The sequence below is a fragment of the Oryctolagus cuniculus genome, chromosome 8 (genome assembly GCF_051225735.1).
Source record: "Oryctolagus cuniculus isolate XC-2025 breed Fujian yellow rabbit chromosome 8, ASM5122573v1, whole genome shotgun sequence".
Classification (NCBI taxonomy): domain Eukaryota; kingdom Metazoa; phylum Chordata; class Mammalia; order Lagomorpha; family Leporidae; genus Oryctolagus; species Oryctolagus cuniculus.
The window spans coordinates 134995501-135020991 of record NC_142874.1 but is presented as its reverse complement, the minus strand read 5'-3'; the positions used below and the strand labels follow the sequence as shown (position 1 = coordinate 135020991).

At 34.9% G+C, this 25491-nt stretch overlaps 1 pseudogene; it reads left to right on the top strand.

Annotated features, from left to right (window-relative positions):
* The first annotated feature begins 19014 nt into the window (after positions 1-19014).
* LOC100339753 (translationally-controlled tumor protein-like) lies at positions 19015-19441 on the top strand (annotated as a pseudogene).
* The last annotated feature ends 6050 nt before the right edge of the window (positions 19442-25491 follow it).

Genomic DNA, 25491 nt, shown 5'->3' with positions numbered 1-25491 from the left:
CAAGTACTTGGGCTCCTATACCTACATGAGAGACCAAGATGAAGCTTATGGTTCCTGATTTTGTCTTGGCCCAGCCCTGTCTGTTATGGCCATTAGAGAGTGAATCAGTGGATGGAAAATTTTTATTCCTCTGTCTTTCCTTGTCTCTCTGGAACTCTACCTTTCAAATAAATAAATAAATTATTAAAATAATAATAAAATAATAAAATGGTAGAATTTTGGCACAGGAGACTAAACCGTTTACTACAATGCCAGCATCCCGTATGGGAGCAGGTTAGAGTCCCAGCTGCTCTACTTCCAATCCAGCTCTCTGCTATGGCCTGGGAAAGCAGTGGAAGATGGTTTAAATGCCTGGGCCCCTACCACCCACGTGGGAGATCTGGATGGAGTTCCATGCTCCTGACTTCACTCCCGGTTAAGCAGGTTGTTGTGGCCATTTTGGGTATGAACCAACAGGTGGGAGAATTGCCTCTGTCTTCCCCTCTGTCTATGTAACTTTACCTTTCAAATAAATAAAATAAATTTTAAAATTGATGGATTTTTAACTGCTTTAAAGGGAGAGATAAAGAGTGAGACAGACCAAGAGCCACACACATCAACAAATCTTTCATCTGCTGGTTCAATCCCCAAATGCCTGCAACAGCCTGATAGGGCCAAGACCAAAGCCTAGAACTTCAGATGGGTCACACAGGTGCGTAACAGTTGAGCCATCATCAACTGCATCTAATATTGCAACGGCAGGAAATTAGAACAAAGAGAATCCTGGACTCAGACAAGGACTCTGATATGGGATGTGATTTCCCAAGTGAGTGCTCAAATCTCGGAATCATAATAAACTTGGCCCTATATCCATCTTTAAGGCCTCTTCTCTTTACTACATGTTGTATATTCTGTCTTTATCTTTGAAAAAAAAGTTTTCTCTTTAAGAGAAACTATTTGAAGATATTTTTGGTGCACTATAGAATTTGCTTTGCTGGGAACTTGCTCTATTTCTATACACAGAAATAAGATGCTCTCCCATTAGCATAGCTACTGGATGGCATAAATGCCAGCATTTTGACTGAAATACTATTCCTTACACTCTTAAGAAATCATTGCCCAATAAAATACAAGTAACTGAGTATATTTAGAGACACAAGTAGCAAACTGTGTCAAGAGATATACTCCCCAAAAGATTCTAGACTATAGAATCTTTATGTACTTGGATTCACAGTGCTGTGGAATTAAGTTATTTTGGTTGGCTGAAAAAATTCAAATTCACCAGGGCTTTAATTGGGAAGAAGTAGTAAATATCCAAAATAGTAAAAGTAATGAAACATATTCTGTTATGTATTTGTGGAATATATTGTAGATTTTAAAGATCTTTTACATGCAGCATACAATCTAAGTATATTTGGGAAGAGTTACATTGCAGGATGAATTATCATCACTTTATTATTTTTACTGCTATTACCAAATTCTTATCTTTGCTTCTAATCTTATTTGCAAATAAAGGAGATTTTATAAAACAAAACAATGGACTGGCTTTTCTGTAATAAACCTACAATTACACAATTTAGATAAGCAAAATTATACTGGACACTTTTATGGCAGAATACAATTTGCTACAGTAGTATTTTCATTTTCACTCGTAAAATAAAAAAAACACTGGTGTATCACACTAAGCAATTACCCAGGGATCAAAGTAAATAATGCATTCAAGTTAGAACATTGGTCATTCAGCAACACATAAATTAAGAATTCATCTGTGAAAAGAAAGCCTTGGGTGTGATGTAGTCTGAAGAGTATGATTCCCTAGGGAAGCAGGTCAAGCTAATTTCCCTTAAAATGTAAGAACAGACAGAAAGTAAATGCAATTATTCAATGTAAGGGAAAAATTAGAAAAACTGTGCTAAAAATTGAGGAAAAAGTCTGTTTTTTTTTTTTTTTTTTTTTTTTTTTTTACAGGCAGAGTAGACAGTGAGAGAGAGAGACAGAGAGAAAGGTCTTCCTTTGCCGTTGGTTCACCCTCCAATGGCCACCACGGCCGGTGCACTGCGGCTGGCGCACCATGCTGGTCCAAAGGCAGGAGCCAGGTGCTTCTCCTGGTCTCCCATGGGGTACAGGGCCCAAGCACCTGGGCCATCCTTCACTGCACTCCCTGGCCACAGCAGAGAGCTGGCCTGGAAGAGGGGCAACCGGGACAGAATCCGGCACCCCAACTGGGACTAGAACCTGGTGTGCCGGTGCCACAAGGTGGAGGATTAGCCTAGTGAGCCGCAGCGCTGGCCAAAAGTCTGTTTTATTAAGTGTTTATTAAATACACAGAATAAGAAAGAAAGTGTGTAAAATGATAAATTTATATTTAATTATATAATAAGCTTATTTTGAAATCTTTTTGAGGTCATAAATCCATTGTGTTTTTATTTTTACATTTTTAAATATTTATACACGCACCTTGATAAAAACTAGATTATTGTAAGTTGTGAAATGGATAAATGTTAAGTGCATCTAGCAAACTATTTTGTACAGAGACAGTCAGTTAAAATGAATTTTACAATCAGATTTCTACTTAGGGTTAATTTCCTGTAATTTTTGTCCTATAATGTCCATAACTTACCTCTCTTTCTTCTGTTTACATTTTCAGTCATTGTAACAAATGTGTAAGCACTTTTTCTTCTCCCTTATAAATTTACCAACATTTTACTTAGTTGTCTCTGTATTAAATGGCTATATGCTTATGATTTCTAAGACTTCCAGATGTATAAAAATATATCTATGAAACTACATGTATTATAGAATTGGGAAACATAGAAATACGTGTAAGCATACTTTTAAAACCCTATTTCAAATCCTACAACCATAATTTGAAGACTGTTAAAAATAACATATTAAATATGGGTTCCTCTAACTTTCTTGCCTTTCTTGTTTGGATCAAAAGATGAAGATTAGAATGTTTAATTTTTTGATTTTTTTTTAAACTTTTATTTAATGCATATAAATTTCCAAAGTACGACTTATGGATTACAATGGCTTCCCCCCCATACCGTCCCTCCCACCCACAACCCTCCCCTTTCCCACTTCCTCTCCCCTTCCATTCACATCAAGATTCATTTTTGATTATCTTAATATACAGAAGATCAGCTTAGTATACATCAAGTATGGATTTCAACAGTTTGCTCCCACACAGAAACATAAAGTGAAAAATAATAGATGATTTTTTTTAAATGATGATGAAATCAGAGCAGACCTATTGTCATGTTTAATCCCAGTGAGAGTCAAGTTGGGAATTGATAATTTCTTTTTTTTTTTTTTTTTTTTTACAGAGGATCAGTTTAGTATGCATTAAGTAAGGATTTCAACAGTTTGCACCCCCATAGAAACACAAAGTGAAATATATTGTTTGAGTACTCGTTATAGCATTAAATCTCAATGTACAGCACATTAAGGATAGTGATCCTACATGAGGAGTAAGTGCACAGTGACTCCTGTTGTTGACTTTACCAATTGACACTCCTGTCTATGGCATCAGTAATCTCCCTATGCTCCAGTCATGAGTTTCCAAGGCTATGGAAGCCCTCTGAGTTCTCCGACTCTTATCTTGTTTAGATAAGGTCATAGTCAAAGTGGAGGTTCTCTCCTTCCTTCAGAGAAAGGTACCTCCTTCTTTGATGACCTGTTCTTTCCACTGGGATCTCACTCGCAGAGATCTTTTGCCAGAGTGTCTTGGCTTTCCATGCCTGAAATACTCTCATGAGCTTTTCAGCCAGCTCCGAATGCCTTTAGGGCTGATTCTGAGGCCAGAGTGCTATTTAGGACATCTGCCATTCTATGAGTCTGCTGAGTATCTCACTTCCCATGTTGGATCACGCTCCCCTTTATTTACTCCATCGGTTAGCGTTAGCAGGTACTAGACTTGTCTATGTGCTCCCTTTGACTCCCAGTCCCTCCACCATGACCAACTGTGAGCTGAAACTGATCACCTGGAACAGTGAGATGGCATTGGTACATGCCACCTCGATGGGATTGAATTGGAATCCCCTGGTATGCTTCCAACTCCACCACTTGGGGCAAGTCAGCCTGAGCATGTCCCAAATTATACATCTCTTCCCTCTCCCATTCCCACCACCATGTTCAACAGGGATCACATTTCAGTTAATTTTCAACACTTAAGAATAACTGTGCATCAATTACAGATCTAAACCAGTCATATTAAGTAGAACAGATAACAAAACTACTAAGAGGGATAATGTATTAAGTTGTTCATTAACAGTCAGGGCTATGCTGATCAAGCCACCGTTTCCCATAGTGTCCACCTCACTCCAACAGGTTTCCCTCTTGGTGTTCAGTCAGTCGTCACCGATCAGGGAGAACATATGGTATTTGTCCCTTTGGGACTGGCTTATTTCACTCAGCATGATGTGTTCCAGATTCCTCCATTTTGTTGCAAATGACTGGATTTCGTTGTTTCTTACTGCGGTATAGTATTCTAAAGAGTACATATCCCATAATTTCTTTATCCAGTCTATCGTTGATGGGCATTTAGGTTGGTTCCAGGTCTTAGCTATTGTGAATTGAGCTGCAATAAACATTAGGGTGCAGACCTCTTTTTTGTTTGCCAATTTAAATTCCTTTGGGTAAATTAACTTTAAATTATTTTTATAAATTCAGTGTGCTTATTGATACACTTTTAAGTACATAATGATATTTCCTTCCTCTCTTCCTCCCCTTCTTCATTTCTACCCTCCTTCCTTTTCTCTCTTTTTTTTCTTTTTGATATAATATATTTTAAATGTGCATTATAGTAAAAATGGCTTAATACTTCTGCCAAATACGAAGTTTAGCAAGTAAATAGCAAAAATATCCTGATTTAGTGGGAATATAGTTAACAGCTATAAATAACAACAATGGAAACATGAAAATATTTTTGAGTACATGAAGGGAGTGCCTACAATCTGGATGATAAGAACCAATAAAGTGTCATTTTTTTTCACAAGACTGCTGTAATGATTGCTAGCAAAATTGTTTTAAATATTATGATTTATTTTGCATAATAGAAAAAAGCTTCCACATCATTATGACATGTCTTTTTGGCAGCTATCAGAAATTTAGATGAAATGGATACATATACTTAATGTAGGTATATGAATTACATCAATGCAACAAGCTGTAAAGATCTTAGGAAAAATCTGACTTTAAATATAATTGCAGATAAGAGCACAGAGATGGAGACATTCATTTTTCAGGCTGTAAATCAAATGTAAGGTTCAAGTTGGAGCTCATATCTTGTAAACCCATTTGTCTGTATCCTTAGCTGAACACTGCGTATAGGGAGTCCCCTTGGTTTTCAGAACTGAGTATTTGATACAGGGAAATCATGCCACCATAAAAACTTCACATAATAAACGTGAAATACCAGAACCTGCCTTTCTCAACAGTGAAGTTGAGTATACAGAAATACAAATGAGTATGAAGCTCATGATTGAAATTTGACTTTAGCTATGCTTGACTCTATGGCAGCGATATGCACAATACTGCACATGGATTCACTCCAAGCTCATTTTGTAAATAAAGTTTGGTTGAAGACAGCCATGTCTGCTTCTTACATGTTGTTTCTGGTGTTTTTTATGATAGCTTTAGACTTCAGCAGTTACAACAGACTTTACAGCTTGTGCAGACACAAATATTTAATATCTGTCTTTTCAGAGAGTCTTTGTAGATCTAACAGGTCAGGAACTATTCTATTTAGTGTTCACCCTATGTAATTAACTCTAGACTTAGCATTAGAAGAATCAATAAGTATACTAATATAACAAAATGGGAACCACATTTGGGTTAAATATCAAATTTTTCACCTGATATTTTTCCAGATGAATAAAATACAACTATTTTTATCAGTTCGATCTAAAAATAGTAGTGCATTACAAATCCATATTGCATTGATTCTTTATGTCAAAATTTGAAAATTCTCAGAGTCTATAGTATATAGCCACCTTAGTCATTAATAGGGTTAAGCAGTAGAAAGAAAACACAGACAAGCTTATGAACTGGTCAGAATTTAGGAGACAGCTCCTTGGAGTCCTTTCTCAGTTACTGAAGTTGGAAGGAAATAGATGAATTTTTTTTAAAAAACCAACTTACTGCTTTCTCTCAGTTGAACATGAAGCATAAAGTTAGTGGCTTCCTCCAAACGGCAAGGGAAAATATATAAAAGGATTTTTCCCCAAAGTTATTCAATGATCCAGAGATGAGAAGCCACAACTGCAAGTTTGCCAGTGCCACAAGAGGCTTTCAACTCTAAAATATAATTCAGAGTGACGTAAAGCATCTAGGCATTCAGACCTTGGAGATAAGCCAACTATAATTTAAGCAGTAAAACACAGAATGGTGTATAAATTTATATAATTTTCAAAGCACTCCATAATCCCTTTGGATAGCTTTAACATGTCTTTTAGTTTGGGAAAATTTTTTAATTTTTAAAAATAGATTGTTCATTTTACAAAATAGTGTGTACTTTTCAAAGAAAGGCTATTTTTTTTTGTAAATGTCTATCCATGAACAGGGTAGTCTCTGTTAATTTCACCTTTATTGCTTTATTGCTCTCAGCTCTTGATTTTGACCAGACTTGAAGTCTTTTCTTTGGAAATGAATAGAGTCAATGTCACCAATATCTATACTAGCTCTTCTGAAAGCAGGTTATGGAAACAATAAGGTATTTATAGTGCTTTATAAATATAAATTTTATATTTATGTAAAGCACTATAGTGTTGATTGTAGGAAATTTATTACACATAACATGGGAGATTATCTGCCTTGCTCAATAAATTCTCTACAAATGTTGTAAAGATCTAGCATAGATACATTGGCAATAGGTTGAGAGTCAAAAAATAAAGTGAGGAATAATTATTTACTATTTTCCTCCTTTACTTTACAATTAGCATCATTGTTCTCGGCATTAGCTCATTACAGCATCTATATCCAAATATTTGGCACAGCGTGTTCCTCTCATTGAAACATAAAGTGGAAATATCTGGGTTGCTCTTTTTTTTGTGATCTACATGATCTGCAAATAGAAAAGCTGCTTACAGAAATCTAAAGACTTCCTTACTATTGAAATTCTATTTGCTGGCTGTACTTATATTCTTTCTTTCCAATTTAAGAGAGAAAACAAAATTACACTTCAAACTAGATATTTTTCGTGTTTATCGATATTTTTTCTAATTTAATTCAATTAATATTGTTTCTCTAAAATTAACTTTTATTTAATAAATATAAATTTCCAAAACACAACTTTTTAATTATAGAGGCTTTTCCCCCCATAACCTCCCTCCCACCCACAACCATCCCATCTCCCACTCCCTGGCCCATCCCATTCTTTATCACGATTCATTTTCAATTATCTTTATATACAGAAGATCAACTTAGTATATACTAAGTAAAGATTTCAACAGACTGCACCCACAAGGACACACAAAGTATAGAGTACTGTTTGAGTAGTAGTTTTACCGTTAATTTATGTATTGATGAATCAATACATAAAAATTATACATATTTGTTAGAAACAATGTGATGCTTACACACATGTATACATTGTGTAAGTCTCAAATCAGGGTGAACTAACCTATTTCCTCAAATATTTATCACCTCTTTGTAGTGTAAACATTCAAAATTCTTTATTGTAGATTTTTATACAAAAACATATAGTGGATTATCATCATCTATAGTGATCCTACACTGCAATAGGACACTCACCTCCCTACTCTCCCAAGCCCCAGGTGACTACCATTCTATTCTCAAGTTCTATGAAGCTTTCTTCAGTTATACAGGAGTGAAATAATGTAGCACTAATTTTTTACCTTGAATTATTTCATTTAACATGCCATTCGATTTCAAAGAATGTATTGCAATTGATAGGATTTCATTTTTTGACTGAATATTATTCACTTGTATATGTGTATCACATTTTTCCCATTATTCATCAATGAATGGACATTTAAGTTGTTTTGATCTTTGGACTATCATGAATAATGCTACAATAAACAAAAGTTCAGATATCTCTCCAACAGAATTATTTAATTTTCTGTGGATATTTTGTTAATAGTGTGAGTGCTGGCTCTTAGTGTAGTTGAGTAGTTCTATCTTTAATTCAATTCTTGAAGAAACTCCATACTATTTTTCACAATGGCTGTACTCATATACATTTCCATCAACAGTGCTCAAAGATTCCCTTTTCTCTACACTCACACCAACAATCATTTTTGTCTTTTTGATTTTAGCTAAGCTAATTGGGCTGAAGTCATATCTCTTTACAACTTTGATTTTCATTCCCCTAATTTTTAGTGATATTGAACATTTCTTCCTGTACCAATTAACTATATGTTTGTATTTTAAAAGTGTTTCTTTAAACCTACTGCCAATTTTTAATTCAATGTTTTGTTTATTATGTTATTAAATAGTTTGAGTTCCTTACATGTGAGTATTAAGTCATTTTCAGATTTATATATTGCAAATACCTTTTCCTACTTTATTATGCTGTGTCTGCACTAGGCTTATTGTTTTCTTTGCTGTGCCGACACTTAGTTGGAAGAAATCCCATCTGTCTATTTTCATTTTTGTTTCTGTACTTTTGTGATGTGATCCAAGGAGGGGAGGAAAGAAGGGACTAGTATTATGTTCTGAGAATTGCATCTACAAATCACATTGAATCAGTTAAAAACTTTAAACATTAAAATTAAATACTCTTAAAAAGGATTAAATATAAAATGTCCTAGCTTTTTGACTTTGATTTTACTATTAGAAGTAATAGACACCTTAAGTATAGCTTTAGGTGTTTTTTCATAATTTTTGTCTGTATTATTCTCAACTTTAGTTCTGGTCTACCCTAATTATCCTCTTGCAATTCTGTCTCATTTACTAGCAAAGCTGACTCAGAGTATACAGTTTATGAGAGAATAATTAGGCGAGTCTACACCTGAATCATATTTTGGAATTGAAGCATTTATTTTCCATTTCTAAATTTAGCTCAGACACAGATATGCTGAAAAGAGGAGAACCATGATTGATTTCAGAATTGTTTTTGAATCCAAAAGCATGGGTCCACATCATCTCCCATCTTTCTTTCTCTCGATGTGAAAATCCCCCTTAATCTAAAATAGCTCTTCAATTAATAGGTGCATAAAGAAAACAGGCACATATTTATATTTTAAGTCAGCTGTACTATTTATTTTTAGACATCTATGCTTGCTCCTGTCATCAACTATGCAAAACTTACTCATCAGAACGATGTAATTTCACAAATTTTTAATCCTTACAGTCACATGAATATAAAGAAAAAAGGAGCTTCAAGTTAAAATCTGATGCTCATTTTCTCCGCCTGAAAAATTAGGAGCACATCTAAATGATCCTTCAGTTTTTCTGTGATGTCCTCTAGCAAGGCCCGTGCCACAAATCAATGCCAGGGACAGAGGTTGGCTCCAACTATTGTACTAAGCAGTAACAACCAAATTTTTTCCCATTCTTCTGAAAGGCATATTTGCCTGTGCTAATATTCTAAAATATTTCACCTGTGTTTTCTCTGAGTAGCTTCAGAATCTCAGGAGCTACATTTAGGTTGGTAACTCATTTTGAGTAAATTTTTCTACATGGTGAGAGACAGGCATGGAGCTTCAAATTTTTTACAGGTGGATATTCAATTTTCCCTGCATTGTTTATTGAAAAGACTTCCATTTCTCCAGTGCTGTATGCGGATTTTGTATCCTGACACTTTGCTGAAGCTGTTTGTTACTTCTAGCAGTTTGGTGCTAACAGTGACAATTTGACTTCCTCCTTTCTAATACTGATGTCCTTTATCTTTTTTCTTTCCCAATTGCTCTCATAATGTGTCTCGTTCCAGATCTTACAGAGAAAGCCTTCAACTTTACTACATTCAGTGTACATGTCAACAGTTGGCTTATTTTATAAGGCCTTTAAAACTTCTAGTCATATTCCTTCTACACTCAATTTGTTAAGAGTTTTTATCCTAAAGGGATATTGTACTTTATCAAATTCCTTTTCTCCATTGAAATGATCACGCGGCCTTTGCCCTTTATCCTATTGCTGTGACTCATGCTACTCAATTTGAATATGTTGAACCATGCTGGCCGGCCTGGATGAACGCCACTTGATCATGGTATTTAATCTTTTTGTTCTTCTGTTGGATTTGGTTTACTAGTGTTTTGCTAAGGACTTTTGCTTCTGTATTCATGAAGGATATTGACCAGAGTTTTCTTTTTTGTTGCTGTTATACCTTTGATGATAGTTTAAATTTTTGGGTCCTTGTCTGATTCTGGTTTCAGAGTAATAGTGACCTTGTAGAATGAGTTTGGAAGAATTCTCACTTTTTTATTTTTTGTAATAATATAAAAATAATTAGTATTAGTTCTCCTTTAAATGTTTCACCATCTGAACTTGGACTATTCTTTGATTGAAGACATTAAATACCTAATTAAATCTCATTACTCATTATTGATCTCTTTAGGTATTCTATTTAATACATTATTTTAATGGCAAATTATCCAGGACAAATCAATCACTCATACTATCAGATAGCTTTTCATTTAGTGGATATCTTCCAAATAATTACTTTGTTCTTATACCCTTGATTTAGATAAAAATTAATATCCATTTGAGAATGACAAAATTTTAAGTCAATTTTTCAGACTCCTTGATATGAACAAAGAATTGTTCTTGCTATAATATGAGATTAACATAATTTTAAAACCCCACATTCTCTTCTGAAATGATTTGCGAGCGCTATAGGAAAATAAATTAATTCCTTAATTTAGTCATAACTAAAATTCCATTTTACAATATTGTTTTTGTCTTACCCAAAGGCTTTTAATTAAGAAATAGACATTATTTGTTACAGAAAAATATGAGAACATCATGAATATTTCTTCCTCTAGGAAAATTTCCCTTCGATTGGAGAGATATTTTAATTAAGTTATTTGAGGTATACTCAGGATGAGAGAGAGACAGAGACAGAGAAGGTTATCTCATACATTGCTTTGTTTCCTAAATACCCATGAGGACCAGAATGCCCTCACGTCGCAGGGTCTGCAATAACAGGAAGCTGGAGTCAAGAGGCAGAGATTTGGGTCAAACTTAGGTATTCACACAAGATGTGGGCATGCTAACTGGCATCTTAACTGCTAGGACAAATTCCTGCTGTAGGAGAGGTTTCTGTGATGACCTCGTGAGCTGCTTGTAGATGTGACTTACAATTTCAGAAGCAAATTCATTATATTAAAACACTTTATAAAAGCTACTGAGATGGAAGTACTAAGGCAAGATAATAGTCATGAAAAAAATCATCTATATGCCATGTGTTTCTACATATCAAATCTTGAATTAGTATTTCTATTATTGCTTTCTCTATTCTATTTAAAAAGCATTTTCTGAAGTCTAATATACACAAAACAGGACTAAATGCCATAAGATCCTGATCATTGTAAGAATGCTGTGTGTGGCCAGCTCTGTGACACAGCTGGCTAATTACCTGGACTGAAGCACCGGCATCTCATATGGGTGCCAGCTTGAGACCTGGCTGCTCCACTTCTGATCCAGCTCTCTGCTATGGCCTGGGAAGGCAGTGGAGGATGGCTCAAGTGCTTGGGCCCTGCACCCATATGGGAGACCCAGAAGACGCTCCTAGCTCCTGCCTTCAGATCGGCGCAGCTCCGGCCATTGCCACCGATTGGGGAGTGAACCAGCGGATGGAAGACCTCTCTCTCTCTCTCTCTCTCTCTCTCTCTGCCTCTCCTCTCTCTGTGTAACACTGACTTTCAAATAAATTAATTAATTTAAAAAAAGAATCCTGTAATGCTATGAATATGTTACTTTGTTAATAAGACATTGTAGAGCAATTTCTTTCATGTTTCCTATCATCAGTTTGAAAAATACTACTTCTAGTGATATGTAGAACTTAGCAGTGCTATCAAAATTATTATTCTTTCATTTGAATGTTTACTGAATAATAAATACTCTTCTTAAAATGGATAGTTCATAGCATTTTTAAAGACAAAACTCTGAAGAACAAACATAGAACCCAATTGTCCTTTTATATCTTCTAACATCTTCTGTTTGGAGAAATTTTTTTCTGATATATTTAATCTTATTTACTTTTTGCATTAAATTCAATACGAAACCCAGCATAGTTAAGAAACAAATGATTTCAAATAGTGACTGATTTTGTAAGTTTGGTTTCATAATTTTTGACAGCTAAACATGTAATCAACTAACTTTGTTTCTGTGAATATTTACAAAACTTGACAGAGCTAAAATATCCAGGAGTGGTGGTATGTTGGAATGAAATACACATTTTGAGAGTTGTCTCTTCTATTAGGGAACAGTGTTTTTTTTTTTTTTTTTTCATACTATTTGTTGAACCTTTTCACTTAGTGTAGGGTTAACTATATGACCCTTAAGTAAACTAAAAATATATCTTTGTAAAACTTAAGAGTGGGAATGTGAGAAGGAGGAGGATGAGGGTTGGAGTTTGAGTGGGAGCGAGGGTAGGAAGGAATGTGTCCCTATGTTCCCAAATGTGTATATATGAAATACATAAAATCTGTGTAGCTTAAAAAATTTTAAAAAATAGGATATGAAAGAATGGTTAGAGCAGAGTTTGTCCAGAAATAACCCTGTCTATGGCTAAAAATGAATTAAAGGAAACCGCAGACATTTGATCTGCCAACACTAAGCTTAATACTCACATATTTAATTGAATGAGAATTGGATTGCTCCTTTTAATATTATAAGCATGGGAAATAGGACTCACTTTAACTAGATTTTTTGCATTGTGGATATGGTTTCATGCTTTGGAGGTGTGGGCATAAGTCCTTTATGTCTCTTGTAAAGAAGAAGACAGAATTCATGTTTAGTAGAACAATATTGTTTCATTTTATTTTTTTTTTTTAAAAGGTTATTTTTTTGAAAGATTACAGAAAGGGAGCAGAGAGAAACAGAGAGAGAGAGAGAGAGAGAGAGAGAGAGAGAGAATCTTCCATTCACTGATTCTCTATCGTAATGGCAGGCAATATGTGGAGCTGGGCCAAGCCAAAAGCAGAAGCCAGGAGCTTCTTCCATGTCTCCCATGTGCTTGCAGGGGCCCAAAAATGTGGGCCACCTTCCATTGCTTTCCCAAGCCATTAGCAGGACTCCGGATCAGATGTAGAGTAGCCAGGTCTCAAACTGGTGCCCATGAGTGATGCCCGCATTTCAGGCAGTGGCTTTGCCCATTATCTGACAACCCCAGCCATAATATTCTTTTCTTTAACAGATTACAACAATATTCCATATCAATAGCATAGTTATGTAATATTTTATCCATATACATGATTGAACATGAAAGTTGTCTAATTTAAAGCACCACACAATCAGGAAACTGACTATTTTAAAAAAGTAAAAGACTGAAAAAAAATCTTATCCTTGTTTAATCTGATGTAATGTATGATAATTTAAGTCACTTTCCTTCATGTCAGCCCTCAAATTTGCACCAATTTTATTTATTTTCAGCCAAACATGTCTACTTAGAAAGAGTTCAGCTCATTATACTCCTACTTATTACCTTCTTAGTTATTACCTTCCTATTTCATAGAGACACAGAGCTCCATTTTACCTGAATCCATATGAATATATCCTTCGGTACAAATGCATTGTCCCTGAGCAAAAAATGACAGCTAGCATAAGTTTACAGCAACTTTTTTTAGTTTTCAATAGTCAGATAGATATAACTTTTGGTAAATAAATTCTACTCATTTCATGAACACACACAAACAAATGATTTCAGAATATTTTTCTAATGACTTAGTTGTTCAATTATTTGGCTTTTTGTAAAATTTTTGAACATAATTTATTTTATTATGGTTTTTCCATGATGACATTGCACTTTGAGGTACACTCTATCTTTATAATGCTACTCTGAAGATTTATTTTTCTATCTAATTCAAAAACAGATGAAAATGATTTACAGAGATATTAATTCCATACCCCACGTTAGACAACCAGCAACTGGTGCATCCAGATATCTAAACCACAAATCCTGTGTGGTTTCAAACGTGTCTTTAATGGGATGGGAATATCAATAAAAATTCAATAGCTAAATAAGTGGTGAAACATAATACATTAAAGCTTCCCTTAGTGTATTCTTCAGGATACTAATAGCTCCTAACTTGATGATAAAATGGTTTAGTGATCAAGTGATTTGGGAATAATGGATTAAAGCATGTAAAATTATTTTATAGCAAAACTTCTCGGAGACTTTAAAATATTTTGTATGTTATAGCTATAGTAGACATATAAAGTGATATTTAACCAAATGATTTCATCATGGAGAATTTAACATTCATTTCTTGCTGGCTTAATAGAACTAAAATTCCTCAAGAAATCAGATAAATGTAACATTACTTGCCAAACTATATTCTTTTCTCTTATCTCTTCCTGCTAGTTTTTGATGCATTTTACTTTTGCCTATCTAGCCCCAAAACGCATTGTTATATTGGTTTTAAATAACCGAGAGTCCTTTTAAGATTTTTTTTTTTTTTTTGACAGGCAGAGTGGACAGTGAGAGAGAGAGACAGAGAGAGAAAGGTCTTCCTTTGCCGCTGGTTCACCCTCCAATGGCCGCCGCTGCAGCCGGCGCACCGCGCTGATCCTGGCAGGAGCCAGGATCCAGGTGCTTTTCCTGGTCTCCCATGGGGTGCAGGGCCCAAGCACCTGGGCCATCCTCCACTGCACTCCCTGGCCACAGCAGAGAGCTGGCCTGAAAGAGGGGCAACCGGGACAGAATCCAGCGCCCTAACCGGGACTAGAACCCGGTGTGCCGGCGCCGCAAGGTGGAGGATTAGCCTATTGAGCCACGGCGCCGGCTCTCCTTTTAAAATTTTTAAATAAGAAAAATAACATATCCTTCCCTTTGTTTTTCATACTTTCTGTTGAACCGCATTTGTATAATGGTATTATTTCCCTTCTGCCTAAGGACACCGTATGAATTATTAGAAATAAATGTTTGGTGATGGCCAAATATTTCAGCTTTTAAATGCTTGAGAAATTTTTACTTCACCTTAGTTTGTTGGTTTTTTTTTTTTCTCTTGAATGTTTCCTTTTGGATGGCTTCTAATGATATGTTGCGAAGCTGATATTAATTTCTGCAGTATTTCATCTTCTCATATCTGGTGAATTTTCTCTTTTACAGCAATTTAGACATTTACACATCCCTAGATATTTGATCTGCCTCTTTATGTGTATATTTTCTCTCTAATTAGCATGTTATATGTTTTCTGCCAGCATTTTAAGTATATACAATATACTTGTGATAACCATTTAAACATATTTTCCCAATAATTATATTACTATGTTACTTCTGTGTCAATCTTGACTGATTTTTTTTTCTTCCCAGCAGATATTTCCTGAACATTTACATCTTTTATTATATACTAGACATTGTGGATTTTACTTTGTTATAGACTGCATATTTACATTTTATTCCTAAAATATTATATTTGTATTGGTGTTAATTCTTCTCTAAGTTTCTTAATTTAAGAGTAGTTTTAAAATTAAAAAAGACAAAAATTCTGGAGTCATAACAAGAGTTCCCCTGTACCCCACAACCAGCTTTCCTATCGTATTGATATCTTATATAGTGTTTTTATTCTGTTTGTCACAATCTATAAAACCATACCCCATACCTTCTATTTCTTTTAAGTAAAACTTCTTCTATCCTTCCAACTTTTTGCTATCTCCATTAATCAAATTACTGTGTTTGCATTGTCTTATTTTTTAAACTCCCACATATGAAGGAGAACATGCAGTATTCGTCTTTCTGTGTCTGATTTATTTCACAAGTTTAATATCTGGGATCCTGGAGCTGGCACTCTGGCATAGTAGGTTAAGCATCCACCTGTGGCACCAGCATTCCATTTGGGAACCTGTTGGAGACCCGATTGCTCCACTTCTGATCCAGTCCCCTGCTGATGGCCTAGGAAAGCAGAAGATGGTCCAAATATTTGAGTCCTTGCACCTGCATGAGAGACCCAGAAGAAGCGCTTGGCTCCTGACTTCAGATTGTCTCAGCTCCTGCCATTGCAGCCATTGGGGACTGAACCAGCCGATGAAAAATCTCTCTCTTTCTCTGTGTGTGTGTGCCTCTCCATCTCTTTGTTTCTCTGTCTGTAACTATGTCTCTCAAGTAAATAAATAAATCTTTAAAAATAAATCTGAGATCTCTATTGATTTATGTAAATTTTTATGTAAATACCATTCTATTTTAAATGCTACAGGTTTGTTTATTTGTTTGTTTTAGAATGCTTTAAAATCATGTATTGCAGTGTCTCTAGATGGATTTTTTTCAGGATCCCTTTGGCTATTCTGGATCTTTTGTGGTTCTATAAAAGTTTTAGGATTTCTTTTTTCCAATTAAATAAAGAATGTCATTGGTATTTTGCTAGAGATTTCACTGAATCTTTTATTTCCCTTAGGTAGTATGGACATTTAATGATATTAATACTTCCATTCTACAAATACAGAATATCTTTATAGTTGTTTGTGTGTGTGTGCATGTGTGTGTATGTGCCATTGATCATATTTTCATCAGTGATATATAATTTTCATTGTAGTCTTCTTTCACTGCTTTTGTTAAATTTATTTCTAAATCCTTAAATTCTTTATAGCTCGGCGAATGGTATTTATTTCTTGATTTCTCTTTCAGGAAGATCAGCATTGATATTTTATTTCTTTGATCTGTAATTGTTAAGTTACTGGGAAATATTTTTGATACTTTTTTTTTGGTTAACATTGTTACAGGGAACCCAAGCTGTGTTGTGTCCAAGTGAATTTTATTCCTCAGTACTCCCACAAATCCTTGTCGTTACTCCCATTCACGCCTGTTTATCTATAAGGTTGTCCGTTTTGGACCAGTGGAATGAGAACTTTTCCTGGCTCTTTGTAAACATGGCATATGACTTTTCCCTGTGTAGTTTTGTTCAGAGAGCACTAAGCTTTCCACTTCCAACCGAATCAACTTCAGGCTCTGTGAAAAACATTTTGAAAATGGGTAACCAGGATAATATTTGAACAAATATTTACTATAAACCCAAAGATGAAATCATACATAAGAGTTGTAAGTTGAAGAATACTATACAACATATTATTTATGAAGATGAATTTAATACTGATTTTAATGTCATAAATGCTACAACAATTGCAGAGAAAGTTTCAGGTAAAATCCATTATTTCGAGAACAGTCAGATGATAATATTAATTTAAAAGAGAAATTACCTATAACAAATTTTTATATATAAAAATATGAAGACATTGAACACACTGTTGAACTCTCTTTCTTTTTCTCTCTCTCTCCCCGATTCTCCCCAATATGCTCTCACACAGCATATGGACATTGACAGAGATTAGAATAAATGCACCAACAAAATAACTGCTTTTATTTCTAGATGATGAAATGAAGTTACAGTCATTTCTATTTTATATATCTTCTGCATTACTACCAAAAAAACACTACTTTTAATAGGGCTCTTCCAATTGATACCATTCACCATGGTGAAGTTGACATTTACTGGGAGGATGAAAGATTGTAAGTACCTTCCTGGATTCATATCCTTCTGGTCAATGCCTTTGCTACAATGACTACAGTCCTCTTGCCTTCCTGTATTTCTGGAACACATGCTCAAAAATCATTTCTTCTAGATTTTCAACCATCTCTTTCATACATTATTTTCCTTTGACTACAGAGTAACATTGGATAATACCACAATCTTGATCAACTTGATGACAGTGTACATATTTCTCCAATTTTAAATAAGGCCATGAGGGATATATGGTAAATTTTCAATACTTGTTCCTATTTCGATACACTGATATTGTGGATCTCCAAGATTCTTCACAATATTCTTTAATTTCAGACTTCTTCAGTTTTAAAATATGCCTTAGATCCCAGTTGAAGAAAGCCCAAATTATCTTCAGGATATCTGCTGCTTATACAGCCACAAGAAGTTTGGTTCTATTGCTGTGTTATCATAAAAACAACAACAGGTCAATTTGTACCTGTTGGTTAGTAACAATATTGGTGATTACTTTAGAGAATTCCTTTGCTCTGTTTGATTTTGTGTGTTTGCTGGTATGTTTAGGTAGCAATATGAAGAGTTAATGTGTGAATACAGTTAAGAGACAAAAGCAAATTTTAGAATACAGCCAGTATTGATATTGTTAACTTTGTGAATTAAATCCCAAATGCCAACCCTCTCTGCCATAATTTTGAACCAAAAATAAACTTTTATTCAGGTGACATATATATTAAAACCGAATGTCCTAAAATTAAATAATATGTATGATAATTTAAACTAAAGTTTTATTAATTTGGTATATATATATGAAACCATCTCAAAAAAAAAGCTTTGATTGAGAAGAAATTCTTCCTTAGATTTTCAATAAGCATGCATCATCAGAGTGGCTTTTAGTGACCAGGATGTCTCAATTTTGGTTTTGTTCCAGTATGTTTGGAATTTTATACCTATATTCCTCTTATTCATTTCATGAGCCGGAATGGCTGAAAACCCAGGTAAAGACAATGACATTATCCTGTAATTTTCATTCCACTGGCAACAATAAAAAAATGGCTTCCATTGGTAGCCTCATAGGAAACACTTTCAGCCTCCTCCTGCTGATTTGCTGCAAACGTTGGAAATCCGTCTTGGTTTCACTTGGCGAAGTGTTTAATATTCCTTAGCAGTGGGCCAACTACATCAGTAACATACTGAAGAGTGGGCTCCTGATAAAGACACTGCCTTCTACAAGGTGAGAAACTCTGAGCTTTTCTGCCCCCACCCCCCAACCAAGGGCCACCCTGGCTGCACCGCGCTCACCCCCAACTCTGAGCTCCTGCCAAGCTAGTGCCACCACTGTGATTAACTACTGAGACCTCGTCACCACCACGAGATGTTCTGGAACATTTACAGGATCCGGTAGATCTTGGGCAGACTGTGCCTAAAGGTGCAAGGGAAGATGGTCAGTAGGACCGAGGGCAACATGATGAGTCACTCATTGGTGTAAATGCCTCCACTGGAGGCCCCAGGGGCAAAGGTACTGAAAACACTGTAAACACTGGTGTTGATATTATGAACCACCATCTGCAGGAGACCAGCTTCACAAAAGAAGCCTACGAGAAGTGTGTCAAAGATTACATGAAATCAATCAAAGGCAAACTTGAAGAACAGAGACCAGAAGAGTAAAACCGTTTATGATGGGGGCTGCGGAACAAATCAAGCACATCCTTGCTAATTTCAAAACCTACCAGATCTACATTGGTGAAAACATGAATCCAGATGGCATGGTTGCTCTGCTGGATGACCGTGGGGATGGTGTGAGCCCATTTATGATTTTCTTTAAGGATGATTTAGAAATGGAAAATTGTTAACAAAATTGGCAATTCGGATCTACCACTTCTCATATCTGGCTGCTGCTTGTCACCCACACAACACCAGAACTTACAGGAAGTGGGACTGATGTTATCTTGAGCTCCTCACTTATTCGACCATGATTTACTTGGAGTGGAAGCATTGTTTTTAAGGAAAAAATGTCATGTAGGTTGTCTAAAAATAAAATTCATTTAAACTCATTTCAGAGAATATTTTAATATACATTTAAGCTACATGCATCCTGTAGTGTCCTGGAGAAGCTAATGCCTGCTTTGTAGATAACTACTAGAAAGTATAAGACTGTCTTCAGAAAACTTCTACAGTGAAAACTGCCGGGATTGGAATATAAAAACTGAAAATCTAAAGTTTAATTCCGAATTACAGTAAAGGGAAAAACCATGCTTATAGCAGTGCCAACATTTAAAGTGGAGCCTTAACACATTTCATCACCTACAAAGAGAAGAGATTATCAAAGAATAAAAAGGTACTGATTCAGTTGGAGAAAAAGAAGAAAAAATCTCTGAGAACCAAAGAAAGTTCTTCTCCCACAGTTGGACTAAGGAGGAACTATGTGGAGTGTTTTTGTCAGAATCCAAGAGGGGCCAACATATTGGAGTGAAACTACAAGTTTATAAACTATTAAAGTGTTTGTTGATTCAGAAAAAATAATATTAGGAGTGTGAATGGTATTCAAAATAGCGTCTGGACAGGAATAGTGTATTGAAATGTCACAGTAGCCTGGCACTTGATCCCCTCACCATTCATCCCTCTTCCTTACTTCTTCCCTTCCATAGTCTCCCTTAACAACTGTCTCCTCTCCACCAGTCCTCATATATCCAAGAACTGAGTTTATATGTTTGTTTGTTTATTTATTTATTTATTTATTTTCATATAAAGAGAGAGAGAGAAGAGAGAGACAGAGAGACAGTGAGTGTTCATTTTCTGTTTTACTCTTTAAATACTCAAAATAGCCAGGGCTAGGCCAGTTCAAAGACAAGAGCTTAGCAATCAATATGAGTCTCCCAGATCAGCGGCAGGGATGCAATTACTTGAACCATCATCTACTACATCCCAGGGTGTGCATTAACAGGAAGTTAGATGGAAGATGGGTAGCTAGAGTTTAAACCAGGCACTAAGTATGGGCACCATGTTGAGTGGCAGCTTAACCTGGTGCACAACAATGCCTACCCCTTAAAAATCCTGTAAATGTATTAAATGAGACCTCCCATATAAATCTGAAAGTAGACAAGGAAAGAAAGGTATGAATCAGCTACATGATATTTTCATTAGTGTAAGGGACAAAAAGGAAAAAAAAAAAAAAAACAGAAAGAATATAGGTGCCGAGAGAGTGTGGATGTTACTGCAGCTCTAAGAAATACCTATGACTAAATTGATGGTGTTTTGCAAAGGAATCTTTATTGATTTATTTGTAAGAGTTATAGAGATAGAGGGAGACACAGAGAAAGAGAACCTTCCACCCCCTGGTTTATTCTGTAGTGGGCTGCAATGACCAGACTGAGGCCAGGATCCAGGCACTTCACCTGGGTTTCCCACCTGGTTAGAAGGGGCCCAAGCACCTGGACCATGGTTCACTGCTTTTCCCAGGCCATTGGCAGGGAGCTGGACCAGAAGTAACGCAGCTGGGATACCAATCATTGCCAATGTGAAGTCATAGCATTGCGATGGCAGCTTTACTTGCACAACCACAATGCCAGCGCCCTGTGAATTATTTTTTATGTTTCAGATAGAGTTCTATATCTTAGCGAAAAATGCTGGGTAGAATAGAGAAACAATTTTCCATCCTCTAGAAAAGACCGATATTGGAGCAGTCAATTAATTTAAAGGATGTTAACAGCAATTTGTTGGGTAATACTTAATGAATATTAAGGGAAAATAAAGTCATAAAAATCTAAGAGGAAAGGTTGTTGTTGATGAAAATGAGAGATTGGAAAGTGAAAGGTTAGAATGAAAAGGATGACTAAGAGATCCTTTGGTGTGGAGGACGGGTCTATAGTGGGGTTTCAACAGGGTTAACTTGGATATGTAAATATTGATGGGAGAGAGATGGCTGAGAGGTTGAAGATACAGAAAAGAGAAGATAGGATAGGCATAAACTGTGTATGTGTATTTGTGCATAGAAACAATTTATAGAATTTATTAGCACCATTATGCTTAAGACAACAAATTCAGATGTATTTAGCCACATTACTTTTTTATTACCTATTTTATGTAGATCCATGTTGCAATTATTAATATTTTCTATAATGTGTTTTGATATTATTTTATGTATTAGATGTGTGTTTCATTTGTTCTCCTTAAAAACTAACATAATGCAATAACATGGCAAATCAGTCTTCTGTTTCTATAAATTGACACTGACTTTCTAATTTGTGGATAGGATTATTAAAAAAGAGGAATATTGATTATATTTTCAGTATATAATTAAATATGAATATCTTATCATAAAATATTCTACTATTCATATTTTTGTAGAAATTTTAAGGACAGAAATAATATTTTATTTTTTTAATTTTTTTTCATGTACATATTCTTTTTATTTCCATGCATTATGAAGAAAAGAAAAAAGATACATACATTGGCTTGCATTGAATGAAGACCTGCCTGATTACGAAGATGATAAAGAACAAATTAGCTGTTAGTTTGGTTTTCCTTTTTCTGTATATCTCTTTTTTTTTAACTTTTATTTAATGAATATAAATTTCCAAAGTACGGCTTATGGATTACAATGGCTTCCCCCCCATACCGTCCCTCCCACCCACAATCCTCCTCTTTCCCACTCCCTCTCCCCTCCATTCACATCAAGATTCATTTTCGATTATCTTAATATACAGAAGATCAGCTTAGTATACATTAAGTAAGGATTTCAACAGTTTGCTCCCACACAGAAACATAAAGTGAAAAATAATAGATGATTTTTTTTAAATGATGATGAAATCAGAGCAGACCTATTGTCATGTTTAATCCCAGTGAGAGTCAAGTTGGGAATTGATAATTTCTTTTTTTTTTTTTTTTACAGAAGATCAGTTTAGTATACATTAAGTAAAGATTTCAACAGTTTGCACCCCCATAGAAACACAAAGTGAAATATATTGTTTGAGTACTCGTTATAGCATTAAGTCTCAATGTACAGCACATTAAGGACAGAGATCCTACATGAGGAGTAAGTGCACAGTGACTCCTGTTGTTGACTTTACCAATTGACACTCCTGTCTATGGCATCAGTAATCTCCCTATGCTCCAGTCATGAGTTTCCAAGGCTATGGAAGCCCTCTGAGTTCTCTGACTCTTATCTTGTTTAGACAAGGTCATAGTCAAAGTGGAGGTTCTCTCCTCCCTTTAGAGAAAGGTACCTCCTTCTTTGAAGACCTGTTCTTTCCACTGGGATCTCACTCACAGAGATCTTTTGCCAGAGTGTCTTGGCTTTCCATGCCTGAAATACTCTCATGGGCTTTTCAGCCAGATCCACATGCCTTTAGGGCTGATTCTGAGGCCAGAGTGCTATTTAGGACATCTGCCATTCTATGAGTCTGCTGAGTATCTCACTTCCCATGTTGGATCACTCTCCCCTTTATTTATTCTATCGGTTAGTGTTAGCAGGTACTAGACTTGTTTATGTGCTCCCTTTGACTCTTAGTCCTTTCATTATGATCAATTGTGAACTGAAATTGATCACTTGGAATAGTGAGATGGCATTGGTACATGCCACCTTGATGGGATTGAATTGGAATCCCCTGGTATGTTTCTAACTCTACCATTTGGGGCAAGTCAGCTTGAGCATGTCCCAAATTGTACATCTCTTCCCTCTCTTATTCCCACTCTTATGTTTAACAGGGATCACATTTCAGTTAATTTTCAACACTTAAGAATAACTGTGTATTAATTACAGAATTAAACCAGTCATATTAAGTAGAACAGACAAAAAATACATAGACTTTAGGGTGTTTAAATACAAAGACAACATGAAATTAAATACATTTTGTTTTGTGGAATTTGAATCTCTAATATAAAAATTATATTTGTTACTAAAGAAGCACCTGTTTTCACAAACATGCATTTATTTATTTTTCCTTTTAGTCTCTTAAAGGATATGATATTTTATAGCTTTCAGGCATTATTCCTTGACATCACATATGGGTAAAGAAAATAAAAATTGTAAACACAGAATCACATTCTATCTGTTAATCATCTATTTACCCATCTATCTATCTCATCTCTACATACATTTATCTAAATTCCTCTATCTCCTTTATCCGTATGTTTACCATCTCTCTATTATTTAGTAACTTTGAGAATCCATGATCCAGCTCTTTTCACTTTTATACCACTTAATAATTTTATTGTTTTGTTCATCTTTAGCTACTCCTTGTTCCTACATCTTAGAATTGTGAAGTTTGAAAAGACATGATGTCCTATTATATTGTCAGCTGGAAAAGATTTGTGCAAATGAAAGTTCATGAGATTTGCCCATAGGGATCCATTCCTGTAAATTATATAAAATATAGACTTCTAGTAAAGTGACTTTTAGGAATACTCATGCACACATCTATTTCAAATAATAAGTCAAGTTACACTTATGTAATATATTCCAATCACATGGAAGTCATAAAAGTAAGTGTGGTCTCAAAAATGAGTGCCATTACAATAAAATATCCTGCAATAAAACAATACACAGCAAAAATATAAAAGCATAAAAAGTATTGTGCTCCAGATGCCTAATTTACCAACTCTCCAGGTCAGCAAAATTTTTGAAGAATCATTTCTTTTTAAAGTTTTTATAACAAATTTCACTCAGACTACATTTGGCCAAAATGATAGAATATCGCTTGCATGTGCGTGGAGTGAGTCAAAGAGAGAAAAAGGATACACTGCGAAATGATTAAATGCTCTGCCACAATCTAACAGGAATAGATATAGATATAGATACAGATATAAATATAGATATACAGATATAGGTATAGATACAGATATATGAATGTAGATACAGGTATACAGATAGATATAGATGTAGATACAGATATATAGGTATAGATAGATATAGATACAGTTATATAGATACAGATATAGGTATAGATACGGATATATGGATATAGATACAGATATATAGATATACATTTAGATATAGATACAGATATATAGATATAGATGTAGATACAGATATATGGATATAGATATAGATACAGATACATTTATGGAGATAGATAGATAGATATATAGATATTCTTACTATTTATTTATTGTAGCACCTAAACACACACATACCTCCTCCAGTAAGTGACCTTAGTGCATGGAATATTCTTTCTGAAGCATTGTTTTCTTCAATCACATCATCTGGAATTATAAAAAGGAAAACAAAATTCAAACAGATAGCCTGATGCATGCTGTGCCCACATCAAACGGATGCTCCCACAAAAAAAGAAGAAAAGCAAGTCAGTTGGTCTAATTTCCTTATTAGTATGATAATTGGAGTTCTGTTTAAAGCAGTATACCTTTGCTACAAAGAGGATATTGGTAGATTGAATATTCTTAACAGGATAGCCTGTTAAGAATTTGAATCTATATAGAAAATAAACCCTGAAGTTCAGAATTTATGAGCTAGACTCCCTAGAAATATCATGTAAATTGGTTTATAAAGAAGTTTTATGAGATAAATGCTCTCTAATACCCAGGTTAATAACACATATACATCACTAGGAGACCTCTTTTACTATGGGGCAGAGAGTTTGTGAATGAAGCACAAACTTTGCTTTATCTGTTCCACCTAGTCACCTGCACCCTTGAAGTTACAATTAGATCTGTATTCCACTTGGGGTTTCTGATCATGTCTGCATTGAAAATCTTATCTTATATTGAAAGATATAAAATACATATAATTATTTTTGAATTCAAATTTCCCCCATTGTTTAATGAGTTAGACTTATTTAAATACAATCATCGTCTTATAAAACATAAGTGAGACAGTCTCCATAATGTTTTAAACCAGTGAATACAAGTGCATCTATGATGTATTGAAATGCAATACATAAGATAA